Source organism: Puma concolor, chromosome B1 (genome assembly GCF_028749965.1).
Source record: "Puma concolor isolate L17-30 chromosome B1, mPumCon1.1.hap2, whole genome shotgun sequence".
Classification (NCBI taxonomy): domain Eukaryota; kingdom Metazoa; phylum Chordata; class Mammalia; order Carnivora; family Felidae; genus Puma; species Puma concolor.
The window spans coordinates 30,954,249-30,970,827 of record NC_141670.1 but is presented as its reverse complement, the minus strand read 5'-3'; the positions used below and the strand labels follow the sequence as shown (position 1 = coordinate 30,970,827).

The 16,579-nt window shown below is 39.9% G+C and overlaps 1 long non-coding RNA gene across 2 annotated transcripts in view; it reads left to right on the top strand.

The window, feature by feature from the left end:
- Window positions 1–16,579, top strand: part of LOC147581538 (uncharacterized) — a 229,043-nt gene that overhangs the window by 112,293 nt on the left and 100,171 nt on the right. The gene's annotated exons all lie outside the window — the stretch shown is intronic.

The following is a 16,579-nucleotide window of genomic DNA, read 5'->3' as shown; positions in this document are numbered from 1 at the left end:
ACAAAATATGTTTAAAATGCTACATATGGAGAAGAGAGAAAAGAAAGAAAACCATCAATTAAGGAACAGCTTTGCTATTCCAGACACAATGCTAAATGTCTGACATCTTTGAATTTATTTAATCTTGAAAACAGCTTTTTGAGTTATTTTACAGTCTATTGATTCATCCAAGTTCATATAATCTAATGAACATCAGAGAGAGAATGAGAATTATTGCCAAAGACTACTCCTGCAGAGGCAGATATGTTGTTTTTATGAATACACACTTGATAAGGTAGTATTTTCTTAGTCTGTATCTTTGCCTATCTATTAAAATAGAGTTGTTACTTTGGGTTGAATTTCAGAGCAGGATTTAAACCTATGACGGTACTCACGTCATTAGCAAAATATCCAATCAGAGCTATTTTCTTGAGAAAGATCCGTGCATTTTCTCTTGCCCACCACCAAGGATAGGCACATTCTCTGGAATTCACTCCATTACACATTCCAAGCATAGCAAATCAATCATTAATTATTCACAGGAAGAGCATTCAAAGTTCTCTTCCTTCTTTGGGTGATATGATAGAACAGTGAAAAAAAAAAATCCTGGGTACTTAGTAGTTAAGCACTACCTGATCCGATATCCCATTTGTCATGGGTTCTCTAATTTCACACTGCTTTATCACTTCCCGAGAGTAAAGATGGGGGTGGGGGGAGTCTATGGAGTTTTTGTTTTTGTTTTATTTTTACTGAGAGAACAAGTAGCTATTTAACTTTCTCGACCTAACTAAATAAATTTGAGTTGTAACTAAGTAAAATTGAATAGCAACTAAGTAAAATGGAGTAAGTAAAACTGAACAGTCTTCAAATCTTGAGCTGTGCACAAGTTCCTTAAAAAGGTTCTGAGGTATGCATAAGAGTTTGTAGTGACTATTTGAGAAAAGGCTTGGACTTTGGAAGAAACCTGCCTGAGAACACTCTAAAGAAAAGTCAACAATGAAGTCCAGGTATTTCTGGAAAAAAGAAAGCATTTAAACGTGAAAAATTAGTCCAATGAAAAAAACACTGCCCAAAGGTTCTCCTACCAGGTGTGAGGGTTTTCATCTTTCTATTTCACAGCAACTTGGACATACAAAGTATTTAATTTGTGGGAATGCAAGCTGGTGCAGTCACTCTGGAAAACAGTATGGAGGTTCCTCAAAAACTAAAAATAGAACTACCCTATGACCCAGCAATTGCACTACTAGGCATTTATCCAAGGGATACAGGTGTGCTGTTTCAAAGGGACACATGCACCCCAATGTTTATAGCAGCACTATCAATAGCCAAAGTATGGAAAGAGCCCAAATGTCCACCGATGGATGAATGGATAAAGAAGATGATGTGTGTATATGTATGTATGTATATATACACACACACACACACACACACACACACACACACACACACACACAATGGAGTGTTACTTGGCAATCAAAAAGAATGAAATCTTGCCATTTGCAACTATGTGGATGGAACTAGAGGGTATTATGCTAAGCGAAATTAGTCAGAGAAAGACAAATATCATATGACTTCACTCATATGAGGACTTTAAGAGACAAAACAGATGAACATAAGGGAAGGGAAACAAAAATAATATAAAAACAGGGAGGGGGACAAAACAGAAGAGACTCTTAAACATGGAGAACAAACAGAAGGTTACTGGAGGGGTTGTGGGAGGGGGGTGGGCCAAATGGGTAAGGGGCATTAAGGAATCTACTCCTGAAATTGTTGTTGCACTATATGCTAACTAATTTGGATGTAAATTACAAAAGTAAAATAAAATAAAATAAAATAAATTTAAAAAGAAAGTATTTAATTTGTTGTTTTAGGGTTGGAAACTCATTTATTCAATAATCATTTGTTCAATAATAATTTATTCAACCATCCTTTACTGAGTGCCATTTATGTGTCAGATACTGACATAGGAGCAGAAATAGAACTGTAACTTGAGACACAAGATTGGAAGTGTCACTGCAAAAAAGAGCCAGATACCAAAATTCAAGAAGAAAAGGTGGGAACAAACTCTAAGGCATTCATTCTTTAAAGCGACCTATGAATGCTATGTCATTCTTCTACTGCTCCACACCCACTTATTATATAACCTGAAGTGAGACCCAAGACCCTTGAAAAATGTGCTCACTTAAGAAAATCACATTGGGGAGCCTGAGTAACTTAGTCAGTTTAGCGTTGGGCTCTTGATTTTGGCTCAGGTCATGATCCCAGGGTGGTGGGATTGAGTTCTGTGTCAGACTCTGCGTTGAGTCTGGAGCCTGCTTACAATTCTCTCTCTCCACTCCCCCCTTCTCCCTCTGCTCCTCTCCTCCACTCATGTGCACATTCTCTCTCTAAAATAAAAAAGTAATAATAAAATGCAACTTTGAAAAAAGAAAAACGTGTCTATATTTTTTTGAATATTTAACAATGTGCAAAGAACCTGTAGGAAATGTGATTTTGAGTGGAACTAATGATAACAGGGAGTATTAAAAAGTGTGATGTTGGTCCTTTAAAATGGTTTAAGTCAAAGATCTTGGGCTAGGGTATGGATTTCAACTCTGTTGCCCTAGAGAGACAGCTTCAGGTTACAGTGTTTAAAAGTTTTAGTTCACTCTCAGAACTCTAGTTTAATATTAACTTTCACTTAGAGAAATGTCTTTTGGAATCAAACCTCAACCAAAGGAGAACTTGCACTGACAATTCCTTAGCTAAGGGAACCATTCTTTGCCACTCTCAGTGGTCCCATCTTGACCCCTCTCATGTCTCTTACTGATTTGTTTCTGAACTCAGAGAAGGTCAGAGCATGATCAATGAGTACTCTAAAACCCCAGCGTTGCCTGGGATGCCAAGGGAAGGCCTTTCCATATCTGCTATCAGTGTCAGGCTAACTCAGAACAAGAGCAATCCTTCTCTGACCCTAGGACAGAGATCATTGAAAGTGTGTAAAAACTAGGCTTGTGCAAACCCTGGTTCATTAGAGGGTCACCTTGGCTTATGCAACTAAAAGGAGAGGTTCCCTAACGGGTCGTAAACCCAGGAAGAAAGCTGAGCCTAAAAAATCCTAACCATGTGCATTCAGACCGAACACTACTTTGCCCCAGTATTCAGAAAACCAGTGGGAAGATCTTCAGTTTTGATCTGTGTTGGAGAGACTGAAGACAAACAGAGTCTAAAATTGTACAGGACTCATCTCTGAATTTTTTTAAATGAAGTTTTGGCCAAACAGCCAGTAGACAGGTTTCCTTGGCATCCTTTACAGAACACCTTAAATCTGTTCAAGAAAACATATGAAGCAACCCTTTGTGAAGGGACATTAAAGATCATCTACCCCAATGCATCTCAATTGTTGTTGTCACAGTCCATGAATGTATTCAAATATTTCGCTGTCTTTTCAAAGATTCTCTTTGATCCTTCATTTCTCCTCTGGTCTAACCTCTTATCACTAATTTCTTTAACGGGTATAAGGATCATTCTCCCTGCTCCTACTCTAATATGAAATTCTATAAAACTCATAAAATGAAAATGATAATGCTGGACTTCCTATTTTAATAAAGGCTATTGACTATCGTAAAAAGGCTAATTTTATCTGTTTCTAATTTAAAAGAAGATATCTAATACGTCCTAGGGATTCTGGAAAAGAGCTCTCGCCATTTTTACTCATTCTCCCTGAATAGTCCTCTTTGAGTTTTATGTCTTGCATTTGTTGTTTTTTGTTTTGTTTTATCCAAAGTATATCCTACTAAGTCTGGGAACTAACTATCCTAGGTTAAGATTTTGATTTGTGTTTCTCTCTTTTCCTTTTTAATGTATTTCTCTAATTGTCCCTTAGTCATTTCCCACAGCATCTAATACCCGTGTAATGCAAAGAGCTCACCATGTTCCCTAAGGAATTCATATGTGTGCATATGGTACATATCTTGAAACAGTTTTTAGTTTCATATAGCTGTGCAGTCAGCTGTTGGTTTCTACTGCTTCTGGAAACCTTGCCAGACCATCTGCAGACCCTTTAATTATGTTTTCTGACCAGAGGGCAACTGGTAGGAATTAAATATGTTATGATCATATTCAACAAAATTTCAGGATTCCAATGCCCTAGCTGAGAAGCAATACCAGCTGGGCTTCAGTGGGAGACAGGGGTTAACAAGGCCCCCACTTCAACTGCAGGGATGCTTCTCTGAGTCAGCAAAAACTGTTGACACCTAAAAGTAGCATAGCTCAGACCCTACATAAATACCAATCATCAGCTGGTCAGAGTAATAGGACTGGGTATGTGAACAATACCAGAAAGCTTTTCTAGATGCTAGACATACCTTCTTGGGATCAGGAGGAATTACTGTGACTAGCTTTGGGATCATAGCAAATTAATGGATCAGGCTAAATAATTGCAGCTTTGAGGATTCCCCACCAGAAGAAAATACTCACTAGACTGAAGGAAACAAACATTTAGCTGGCCTTCCATGTAGCAGATGATCTAGCTGTGAGGGTGTGAGGGATGCCTGTGAAGCCACATAACCGAGCGTTGATTCAGCTGATTGAAAATGGTTATCTTCCTCCTCAATAGTTCACCCCGAAGTGGCCTGATTTATGTATGACCACAGATTAATGATTACATTTCTACCATTCTTTATTCCTGCCTTTCCAAGCATTAGTTATCACCTGTAACTACATCACTTGCCTCCCTATGTAGCTCCCCGTATAGATGGATGTTTGGGGAAAAGGATACCACATGCACATGTTGTTTGTGTTGGTTTTGTTCTTGCAGGAGAGCCTGAAGATATTGCATTTGTTGAGAGGGACCTTCATGCTTTTATTTTATGAATAGAATGGCATATGGAGTGGAGTGTGGGCTTATGAGAGGAAGGGAAGGGAAACTGACATGGAACAGGTCCCTCGTTATATGAGGCTGGTGAGGGAAATGATGTTATTTTGAAAATTCGAGTTTTCAGTAGTTACATGAGGAGATGTATTTATATGAAGGGATAGAGTATTGGGCTAGCCTTCCTTTGTTTTAAAATCAACTTTACTGGGGCGCCTGGGTGGCTCAGTCAGTTAAGCATCTGACTTTGGCTCAGGTCACGATCTCATAGTTTGTGAGTTCGAGGCCGCGTCGGGCTCTGTACTGACAGCTCAGAGCCTGGAGCCTGCTTCGGATTCTGTGTTTCCCTCTTTCTCTGCCCCACCCCTGCTTGCACTCTGTCGCTCAAAAAGGAATAAACATTAAGGAAATTAAAAATAATAATAATAAAAAAATAAAATCAACTTTACTGAAATATCATTTATGTACAATACTGCATTCATTAAAGCACACAACCCAGTGCATATACCTGTGAAGCCACTGCCTGGTCAAGGTAGAGAATATTTCTATCACCCTCCAAAATTTCTTCTTGTTCCTTTTCTGTCCATCCTTCCCCTTCCACCTTTGGACCCATTCAACACTGAGCTATTTTTTTATGTCACAGCTTTTTTTTTTTTTTTTTTTTTTTTAGGCTTTTATATAAATAGAATCATACTCTTAGGTCTGGTGTCATACACTCAACATAATGGTTTTGACATTCATTCATTTTGTTATGTATATTAGTAGTTTGTTTCTTTTTATTGTTGACTAATATCCCATTGTATAAATGCATCTCTTTTTGTTTATCCATCACCTGTTGGTGAACATCTGGATTGTTTCAATTTTTGGTTATTGTGCATAAAACTGCTATAAATATTTGCATACAAGTCTTTGTGTGGACATATGTTTTCACTTCTTTTGTATAAATACTTGGGAGTGGAATGTCTGGGTCATATGTTTAACTTTTTAAGAAATTACGAAACTTTTTTCGAAGTTATTGAACGATATTCCATTCCCACCAGGGATGTATAAGAGTTCTAGTTGCTCAACATCCTCACTAGCATTTGGTATTGTCAATCTTTTTAATTAGTCACTCTGATGGATGTCTGATGGTACCTCACTGGAGTTTTAATTTCCATTTCCCTGATGACCAACGCGTTTTAAATCTTTTTGGGCTATTTGTATACTGTCATTAGTGAAGTGTCTATTCAAATCTTTTACCCATTTTTCATTGGGTTGCTTTTCTTCTAATTATTGAGTTGTAAGAGTTATTTACATAGTCTGAATACAGGTTCCTTGGGAACATTTTCCCCATTCTTTTGATTGTCTTTTCATTTTCCCAGCTATGTCTTTCAGAGAGCAAAATTTTTATCTCGATAAAGTCTAATTTATTGATGTTTTCTTTTATATAGCTCATGGTTTTTGTGGACTCTATTCTACTTCATTGTTCCTTGTGTTTATCCTTATCTCAATATTATACCATCTTGATTTTTGTAGATGGTATAAGTTCTACTTACACTATCGAGTTCCATCTTCTTCAAAATTGTTTCGTCTGTTCTAGAGCCATCAAATTTCCAAATAAAATTTAGAACCAGCTTGTCATTTTCAGTGAAAATGCCTGATGTAATTTTGATGGGGATTGCTTTGAATCTATAAATCGATTTGGGTAGAATTGATATTTTAATAATGGAATCTTTCAATGAACTTATGAATTCCAACAAACCATGAATTGGAATCTTCCAATAAATTTACAAACATGGGGGCGCCTGGGTGGCACAGTCGGTTAAGCGTCCGACTTCAGCCAGGTCATAATCTCACGGTCCGTGAGTTCGAGCCCCGCGTCAGGCTCTGGGCTGATGGCTCAGAGCCTGGAGCCTGTTTCCGATTCTGTGTCTCCCTCTCTCTCTGCCCCTCCCCCATTCATGCTCTGTCTCTCTCTGTCCCAAAAAAATAAATAAACGTTGAAAAAAAAAATTAAAAAAAAAATAAATAAATAAATAAAAATTTACAAACATGGTTTATTTCTCCACTTTTGTGATCCTTCCTTAATTTCTTTCAGCAATATTTTGTAGTTTTCAATGAAGAGTTCTCATGTCTTTTGTTAAATATATTCTTAAGTATTTTTTTGTTATTGTTTTTAGGTACTCTTGCAAGTAGAATTTTTTAAATTTAACTTGCCAATTATTTACTTCTAGCATATAGAAGACAATTAAGTTTTGGGTATTAATTTTGTATACTTCGAGTTTGTATACTTGCTAAATTTACATATTAATTCTACTAGTTGTTATATAGATTCTTTGGGATTTTCATGTAATCTACAAATACAGTCCAACATTCTTCCTTTCTGTCTTCATTTACTTTTGCTGTAATTTTGGTTTCATCTGTTTTTTCCCCCCATTGTCATTTTATTATTTTGTAGCCAACTTTTGCTAGTGTCACTCATAGGATACAATCCAACACTATGTTAAAACCCTGCCCCGGTGTAATTTAGCCCAGATCTCAAATTGCCAATCATTGAGTGGCAGAAAACTAGCTGATGGATGAGAAAAAGAAAAAAAAAAAGATACTGTGAAGGTAGATAGTTGGCTGGAGGCAAGGCTGCAACTTCAGCCCTTGTTCTGCTGTTGCTGTGACTGATGGAGAGAGTCACACTGATGTCCTTTTGGACTGGGTGGAAGGAGAAAACGTGTTGGAGCTGTGAATGGAACAGTATTGGACTTTTGAGCTATAAGTGGTTTTCAAGTGGGTAGGCCAATGTCATGCTGGTCAAACCCCAGTTCTCCTTCCTCTGCATGTCCATTGCAAAGCTGGAGAAACAGTCTCAGTATCCTTGTCTCAATTTCTGGACCCTTCTGTCTTCTCCAACAGTGTTACCCCCTATCTCAGAGACCTTTTCCTTCTTTCCTAACAAAAGTCCTCAGGAAAAATCTGAACCCCTTTCAGGGATTAAATTCTGCCTAAATCCCCACACCTTGCTCATTATTATATTTTAATAAGATATATCCAAAGATGCCTTAAGTTTCAAATACATGAAAGCACAAATACAATAGTAATACATAGAATGGGCAGGGAGTAACATTTATTGAACATCTACTGTATGATGCCCAGATGTTGTTATTTAAACATTTTTAAAAATTTTTGAATATTTTTTATTTTAGAGACAGAGAGGGCAAGTGGGGGAGAGGGGCAGAGGGAGGGAGGGCAGGAGGGAGAGAGAGAGAGAGAGAGAGAGAGAGAGAGAGAATCCCAAGCAAGCTCCATGCTCAGCATAGAGCCTGACACAGGGCTCGATCCAGCCACCTTGGGATCATGACCTGAGCCAAAATCAAGAGTCCCACACTCAACTGACTGAGCCATCCAGGTGCCCCAGGAGTTGCTATTTAATCACAATAAGATCTAAAATAGGATTTATAGCCTCATTATAGATAAAAGGACTGGGGCTTAACAGGCCAGCATTTTGTTCAAGGCCATATGAAAACTGGAGAACAAATTTGAACCTCAGCCTGAGTTTAAAGTATGGGCTTTTTCCATTTCAGTGTTTGATTTCAGTATTAGTAAACACTCATTGTGCAATGTATTTTCTAACTTCTCACTGACTCTAAAATAGTAGATTGTGCATTTCTTGTTTAGAGAAGTGTATTCTCCATTGTATTTTCAACCTCCAGCATAGCACATGGCAAATAGTAGGTACTTCATGCCAGTTTGTTGAATTGATTTAAATACCAACAGAACCATGTTTCTTTTGCTTTATTCATTCATTCATTAAACAAATGTTTTCTTGTAGATAGGCACATAGATCTAGAATGGGAGTCAGATAAGTAAATAAGGAATGAACTCTACACAGTGATATAAGCTGTTGTAGAGAGATGAATAAAATATTGAGGAAACAAAAAAGAGTTACCTAGATCGGCCTTATGAAGTCAGCAAAGGCTACCTGAAGCAGGGATATTTTGACATGTAATGTCAAGAATGATGCAATGTGAAAGAAGCAAGATATTTTAAACAGAGGGGGCCATCATGTGCAAGGTTGGAAGTGAGAGAGAGCATGGCACATTCAAGAAATGTAAGTAACTCAATATGGTTGGGACATAGAATGTGAGACATGAGATGATGAGAGATGAGGGCAAGGAATGAAATAGGTGCCAGCTGTAAGATTATTGTTTTTTGAAGGCTCTCTCCCAAGGGAACCACCAGAGGTGTGTCATCAGCAGGTGGCAGGATCAGATTTTTTTATTTAGAAAGAACATTCTGGCTTCTTTGTGGAAAGTGACTGGAGGGACAGGACGCGGTTTGGGAAATAATTGCCGAAATCTAGGTGAAAAATGATTGTGGTCTAAACTGAGGTAAAGAGTATGGGATTGGAGAAAGTAGGCAGATTTAATAAAAGTAAAATTAATAGAATTTGAAGACTGATTTGGGGAATAATGGAAAAAGAATTGATGAAGATGATTCTTGGGTTTTAGATTTGGGGAAATGGTGGACAATAGTGACATTTCATGAGCTTTTGAGCCTATGTGAAGTGTTTTCTGCAGAAGAATATCTCCAATGAATATCATCCCAAATAATTTACTAAAATCTTAAGTTCATTATAGTTATTTCATTGAATTATTAGCCTTGTGCCCCACTCCTGGCTAATTTGCCATTATCTCTTTATAACACCATCATTTTCTGAGTCACTAAGGCTGCAGACCTCATGTTCATCATTGGTTCCTCCTCTCCTCAGCTCCCCCCTCTACTTCCAGTTAGTCACCAAGGCCTGTTAATCATCCCTGACTAATGCCTCTTGAGTCTGCCCTGTCCTGCCATTCCCACTGTCTTAACTGTAGCCTGAGCCCCCATCACTTCATGCCTGAACTATTTCCTAACTAGAATAGTTTTCCTAACTTGTGTCCATACCTCCAGTTGCTCCCCAGTGCAATCCATCTGGCACCCTACGGCCAGAATGATTTTCTTTAAATACTGCTTTCATCACCTCTTCCAGCTCAGGCGTGCTCAGCGCACTCTTCTCCAGACAGATGAGTTACTCACCATCTTCCCAGCATGTCTTATGCATTCCCACCGAGGGAACCTTTGCTTGGAATGTGACTTTCTCCTAACATTTCCCTCTGCCTCCCTGAAGAGCCTTCATCCTGTTGGGCTCAGCTCCAGTCCCAACCTCCATGAGTCTTCCGTGACCATCCACAACACTCTCCCACCTCCAAATCCTCTGGCACCCAATACACATTTGTTGACCTTCTTGTGTTCTTCTCTGTGTAAATCTTGTAGGCTTTTTAGAGCTGAGACAATGGGCCTCTTCTCCAGCTTTGGGTGCACATGTAGTGGAGGGAGAACCAGAGTCTGGTCAGCTCACAATGGCTGTTATTTCTTGATTCCACTTGTGCTTGTAGCTGGAGACAGGTTATGCCAGTTTGATGAGTGTTTGTCCATTGTCGCTGGGATACCCTTGCTAGTCTAGGTCCCAGCAGGGCCTTGCATTAGGTGCCAAGAGCAAGACTTTCTGATTCACATTCCCACACCCAGCCATTGTTCATCAAGCATATTGCTGGCTCTAATCAGCTAGATCTGGAAAGTCTTCTATATCAGCTACTCATGGTACAGAAATCAGCTCTTGTAGAGAAACCTCCAGGAAGTACTGTTTTCAGCCTTTGTCACCAGCCCAGTTACCTCCTGTCCTCTTGGTTAGCTCCCCTTTGGGAGGCATCCAGTCCTTTTGTCCATGTCCTCTCTGGAAACCAACATTCTCCTACCAAGGTTTACTTGGTGTCCAAGATATTTTTGGCAACAGTAAGTTTCCATATCATTCTCCCCTCTTCCTAGCAAAAAAAAAAAAAAAAATCCTATTTGCCCTACATTTACAAAGATAATAGAGTAGCATATGTGATGGGGGAGGGGTGGTGAAGGGAGGGAATCACATAAGTGACCCTATACAGAACGAAAGTGATTCACCCCTCGATAAGCTTTGGTTACAACCTTATACAAAGGAGAGGCTTATTTCATTTTTAGGTGCCCGTGCCAAAAATTACTTTTTGTTTGCCTCCTCCTCATGCCCAGATCCAAACCTACTCTTCTCTGTTCTGCTCTCTGCCTAAGGAGCGTGCCTGCTACAGATGGCATCTCTGGGGCACCCTGGCCCAGGGCTTCCCTGAGTTTGGGCTAACAAATGGCGCCTGCAGAAGACTTCTCCCAATCTACAGCAGTCTGGCAGTGCCTTCACTGTCTGTGGGAAAAAGACTTGTGCCCTTTCCATTGCTCCATTGCTTTAACTCTCTAGGCTCCAGCAATGCCGCTCCTTCCCTGTGTCTTTTCAGGCTCAAGTGGTGACAGGTTTATGCCGGCACTTTCCCCTAGCGTTTCAACATCCGCTGATGCCTCCCTTAGCCTTGTTTCTTCATTCAACTCTTCGGTCAAACTCTTTTTAATGCGTCATCTGTCTGCTTCATGGACCTTAATTGACACATGCCCTTTTGCAGAACACCCGGATTAATCTTTGCCTTTATTAAGGTGGATCTGGGTATTGTTTCTCTTTCATGGCACCAAGCATGGTGACTGACCACTACAAAATCATTTGTTACCCTAATTAAGAAAGATATCAATGAGTCAGGCTCATTCTTCTGTGTGAATCCAAGGTTCCTGCTGACAAACCATGTTGCCAGACGTGACTCCTATAAGCACCAGTATTCTGAATATTGCAAGGTAACCTTGACCCTTCACCCTGCCTGGTTCCCAACTCATGATGAAAGATTGAGACTACATCATCTTATGCACTGACAGGGCTGGCACATGGAATAGAGGCAATAGCTTGTCTACGTCCCAGCAAAATATCTCTACCATCTTCCTATTCTCAGTTCTAGGACATCGTGAGTGATGCTCATCTTTATGAATCTAGCTAGTTTGCCACTGTCCTAGAGGATGGCCTGACAGGAGTTATTTCAAGAGGGCTGAGACTTCAACACTACTACCTTCAGGGCGATGGAGATGATTTGTTTGCCATCCCTGTTGTGCTTAACGAGGGCAATGCTCCTTCTCAGAAGTGGAAGAGTCACTAGTCATCTACCATCATCAAAGAGAGACTCTAACCAGACGCCTTAGCAGAGCTTGCTGCTTTGAGGCTTACTGGAGGCCTCAGGGACTCTTGTTTTAATTATCGTTCCTCTATACATCATGTTCCCGAAAGAAATTCCAACATATTTCCAAGTTATTTTAGCTGGGTATTTTCCCTGCCAATCTTAAAATCAATGTTTCTACTCCTTGCTTCTTAACGATTCGTCCCACTGAAAAAAGCAGAAAGATCTCAGGATATTTTCCCTCAGGACGCAGTGTAAATGTCTCCCGGGGAAGGATTTCTTCATGCACATGTAAAGCTGCAAGGTCCAGAAAGGCCGCCACATGCAAATTTGAAACAAACGTTTCCAAAGCAGAAGTCCAGCACCAGCCCTGTCACACATGCGTAAAACAAATTATCCAATGGGAGCAGTACATAAATCACTCAAGAGAGAGTGCCAAAAAATTCCACTGCATTCCTTCCAGAATCTAAAACCCAAACACGTTAGAGCTCCAAGCTTTTACCAAAAAATTCTGAAGGGAAAATGAACTGTGAATAACTATGGAGAAAGTGTAAGCAATTCATCTACCTGATGGGACCACCTGCTAATCAACGTTCACACTGTATTTTGTATCCAGCTATGAATCAAAATTCTTGAGCTAAGTTTATGGCTTGAAAAGCCAAAGAGTCCTGTCATCATCAGCACTGCTGTTTACCAGTGACTGAGACAGAACCTGCATGAGTTGCCATGGTTTGTACAGGATGTTGATCTACGTGGGTTGTGTCTGATTTGGAGGAGGAGCATTTGGGCTGGTTTCAGATACTAAGATTAATGGGGAGTGCAGTAAATCACAGTCATAGAAAAGAAGAGCCTTGGGGGAAGGGCAAATGTTTTGGTCTCTCAACCCACTGCACGCCCATGGAAGAGAGAACTCTGTGTGTGTTAGAAATGTCTAAGGTACTTGCCCTCATCTTTTTAGTAAACGTACTTTTGCAAAAGACACAGTGTTTGTGCAAAAGTTTTCTAAAAAACATTTGTTGAGGAAGACAGGAGATAAATGATTCTTACAGCAAAATGTCTGCCCTCCCACGTGTAATAAATGGGGCCAAACCTGAGGAGCTCTACACAACTGGAAAAAGAGAAATGGGTTCAGCTATAAAATCAGTGCCCTGAAATTTATTAGAGGTGCTCAGTCTTTCACTGAACTACAAAACTTGATTCAATATATCTATGTATTAGTTTGCTGGGGCTGCTGTAACAAAATACCACAAACCAGATGGCTGAAAACAATGGATATGTGTTCTCTTATAGCCTTGGAAGCCAGAAGTGTAAAATCAAGATTTCAGTAGAGCCACGCCGGCTCTGAAACCTGTAGGGGAGTCCTTCCTTGGCTCTCTCTAGCTTCTGGTGTTTGCCAACAATCTTTGGCATTGGTTGGATTGTAGCTGCACCCCCCAGGCTCTGCCTCTGTCATCACACAACACTCATCTTGTCTGTCTCTCCTCTTCTTATAAGGATGCTGGCCATATTGGATTAGGGGCCCACCCAACTCCAATATGACCTCATCTTCACTAATTATGTCCACAACCACTCTGTTTTGAAATAAGGTGACATTCCCAGACACTGGTAATTAGGACTTCAACATACCTTTTTTTGAGGAAGGTACAATTTGACACATAACAATTTACATATTGAAATATGGCAGGGATAAGGCTTAGAAATTAGGAAATTTCTTCTGTTTCTTTTTTCCTTCCACACCTCCCTCCTTCTCTCCCTTTTCTTCTTTTCTTTTCTCTTCTTGCTTCACCATGGAATATTGGTGAGCCACGAATAACATAGCTAGAGGAAATTAAGTTAATGTATATAAGAAAATGCATGACAATATACAGAGAAATAAAATGCAAAATGAGAAAGGCAGCCTGTCAGTGTGATGAGGAGACCTTTAAGATGGAAACCACATACATACAGTAGAATTTTAAAGAAGGAGAATGATTTTGAAGTGTACCATTGGTGAGAGAGCTAAAGATGATTTTCAGACGTTTGCCATGTTGCCAAGAGTAGCCACCCTTTACCACCATTCGAGAGCACCTTGAGGTCGTAGCTATATTACCCTCCATGGCTTTGGAGCCATGTCTGGGTTTCATTCAGATGTGTCACTGTGTGGAGTTGGGCTCACTGAGGGAGAAAATACAGCCCATTTTGTTCATGCTACATAAAATATTGGTCTGATGGGGATGCTTCAGCAATGGAGGCACAATAACAAAAGACAGAAAGAGGCAAATATGGGCAGTGTCCATTCAAACATAGCCCAAAGGACAAACTTGTCCAGTGGTTTTTATTATTATGGTTCCCTTGGCCAGATGCCCCCTCTAGTAGGTAACTGTGTCTTATTCTTTCTTAGCTGACAATTTACTCCTTAATATCACGCAAGGAAGCCCACTTATTCTGTGCTTGTGCTCACTAAGCCAACTTCTCACTGTGGTTTAGTTTAGTTCTTTAAGGAGAGAATATATTAGTTGTATTGACAAAAATATTCGCATCCAGGGTTTGGTAAACTTTTTCTGTAAGCGGCAAGATTGCAGATACTTGAGGCTTTGCAGGCCATAGTGTCTCTGTTGCAACTACACAGTTCTGCTGCTGTGGTGCAAAAGCAACCACAGATGATGTGAAAACCAATGGCCGTGGCTGTACTCCCAATACAGCCTTTACTTACAAAAACAGGTGTCAGAGCTGGCCCACAAGTCATTGCTTATTGACCTTGCTCTAGACCATAGGACCAGAAAAAGAAATGCTTTGTTTTGTTTGTTTGTTTAGTAAAAATTTGAATTTCTCGCTTACATATAAATTTTGGCTAGTTGGGTTAATGTGTACGCACTCCCTTTGAGAAGCAGTTTCACTTGCCATCGTGCTGACAAATTTAAGGCATTGAGTGTGTAAGAGTGAGGGTCAGATCTTTGAGCATGGCTTATTCACAAGCATATCATTACCTCATAAAAGCATCATGGCCACAGCATGTTGGTTTCTCCCCAGATAAGGATAGGATCTCATGACAGTCTCACGTTGGGATTTTTTTTTTTTTTTTTTTTTTTAGTTTTGTTTTTCCTACACTGAGTGGGGCCTCAAAGTTCATCAAGACTAAATATTTGTGCAAAGGAGAACATGAGTCTCAGAAATATGAACTGACTTGTTAAAACTGGAAGCTAGAATGAACATCCAGGTTTCTCAGCCCCAGTCCCCTGGCTGTTTTACTGCTTCACAGTCAATGCTCAACATCTGTGGTCTGCTGATTTGGCCCTTGCTGCTAAAAATTATCATAAAAGCTTGAGGCCTGGGACTTAAGTCATAAGGCAGTAGTTAACCCGGTATTGATGATAATGATTAGTAAATACATGGCTTGGCACAAAGGAGCCAAGAGCACCCACAGGCTCTTAGGATTCCTTAGCACAAGGTCTTTGGAAAATGTTGAATGCCATTAAGCATTTACTGCCTAGGTATTTATCTAAACCTGTCTTGAACTTGTCTGTGTTTTGGCTTTACAACTAGTTCAGATAACAAATTCCATGTGTTTACTTCTCTTCTAGACATGAAGACCTTCCTGTTACTTTAGAGCCTAGTTTTATTAAAACTGATGGTGATGTAACTGAGAGATGTCCCAGGTTGTTCACCCCAGAAAGCTCTCAGGGGAGAGCATGAGAAGGTATCATTCACAAAAGGGTCTTTGGGTGTCTTACATAGCACATTACTTCAAAGTAACACCACTGCACAGAGATTTTCCAACATTTTTGGCCACCAAAACTTGCTAAAAAAAACTTGCAGTGGGTCTTAGATAATCTTAGTAACAAATGCACTGGCCTACTAGTAGACCATTTTACTTTTCCCCACACAATTTAACATCAAATCATACACTATCTTTTTATTTCTTCTTCTTTATTTCTTTATTATTATTGTTATTTTTATTTGGCTCAACCCACACTAGAACACAAGCCTGTGAAGGCAAAGACTTGGACTGTTTATCCCCTGACACTAAAATAGTTCCCAGGGTGCCTGGCTGGCTCAGCTGGTTAAGCCTTTGACTCTTGATTTTGGCTCAGGTCATGATCTCACAGTCGTGAGAGAGCCCTGCAGTGGGCTCTGTGCTGGGCATGGAGCCTGCTTGAGACTCTCTCTTTCTCTCTCTCTGCTTCTGCCCCTCCCCTGCTCACATGCACGCTCTCTTACTGTCTCTAAAAAAAAAAAAAAAAAAAAAAAAGAAAAGTTTAAAATAGTCCTCAATGCACTGCAAGCATCCCATAAATACTTTGAATAAATTAAACAATGTGTGAGGCACTGAAGCCAAGCCCAAGCCCCAGGTTTCCATCCAGTACCATACCTAGAATCTTTTGTGGAGCCCCTTCCAGTCTGTGGAGCAGATTTTGAGTGGCATAGAACTTTGGTCTAGAGCTCATAACATTTTATTTTATGAGGGCCTCTCAACCACCCTGTGAGGTCAGTAGGGTGCCTACTATTATTCCCCATTTGAAGAGGAGAAAAAAGACTTGGAGAAGATAACGGATTGGTTCATAGTCACCTTGGTGGAGGACAGTAATGTTGTAGAGCTAAGACAGCTCCAAAGGTGCCACACCAGCCTTTCAAACTATTTTGACTACAACTTATAGGAAGGAGTGAATTTAATTTTTTTTAATGTTTA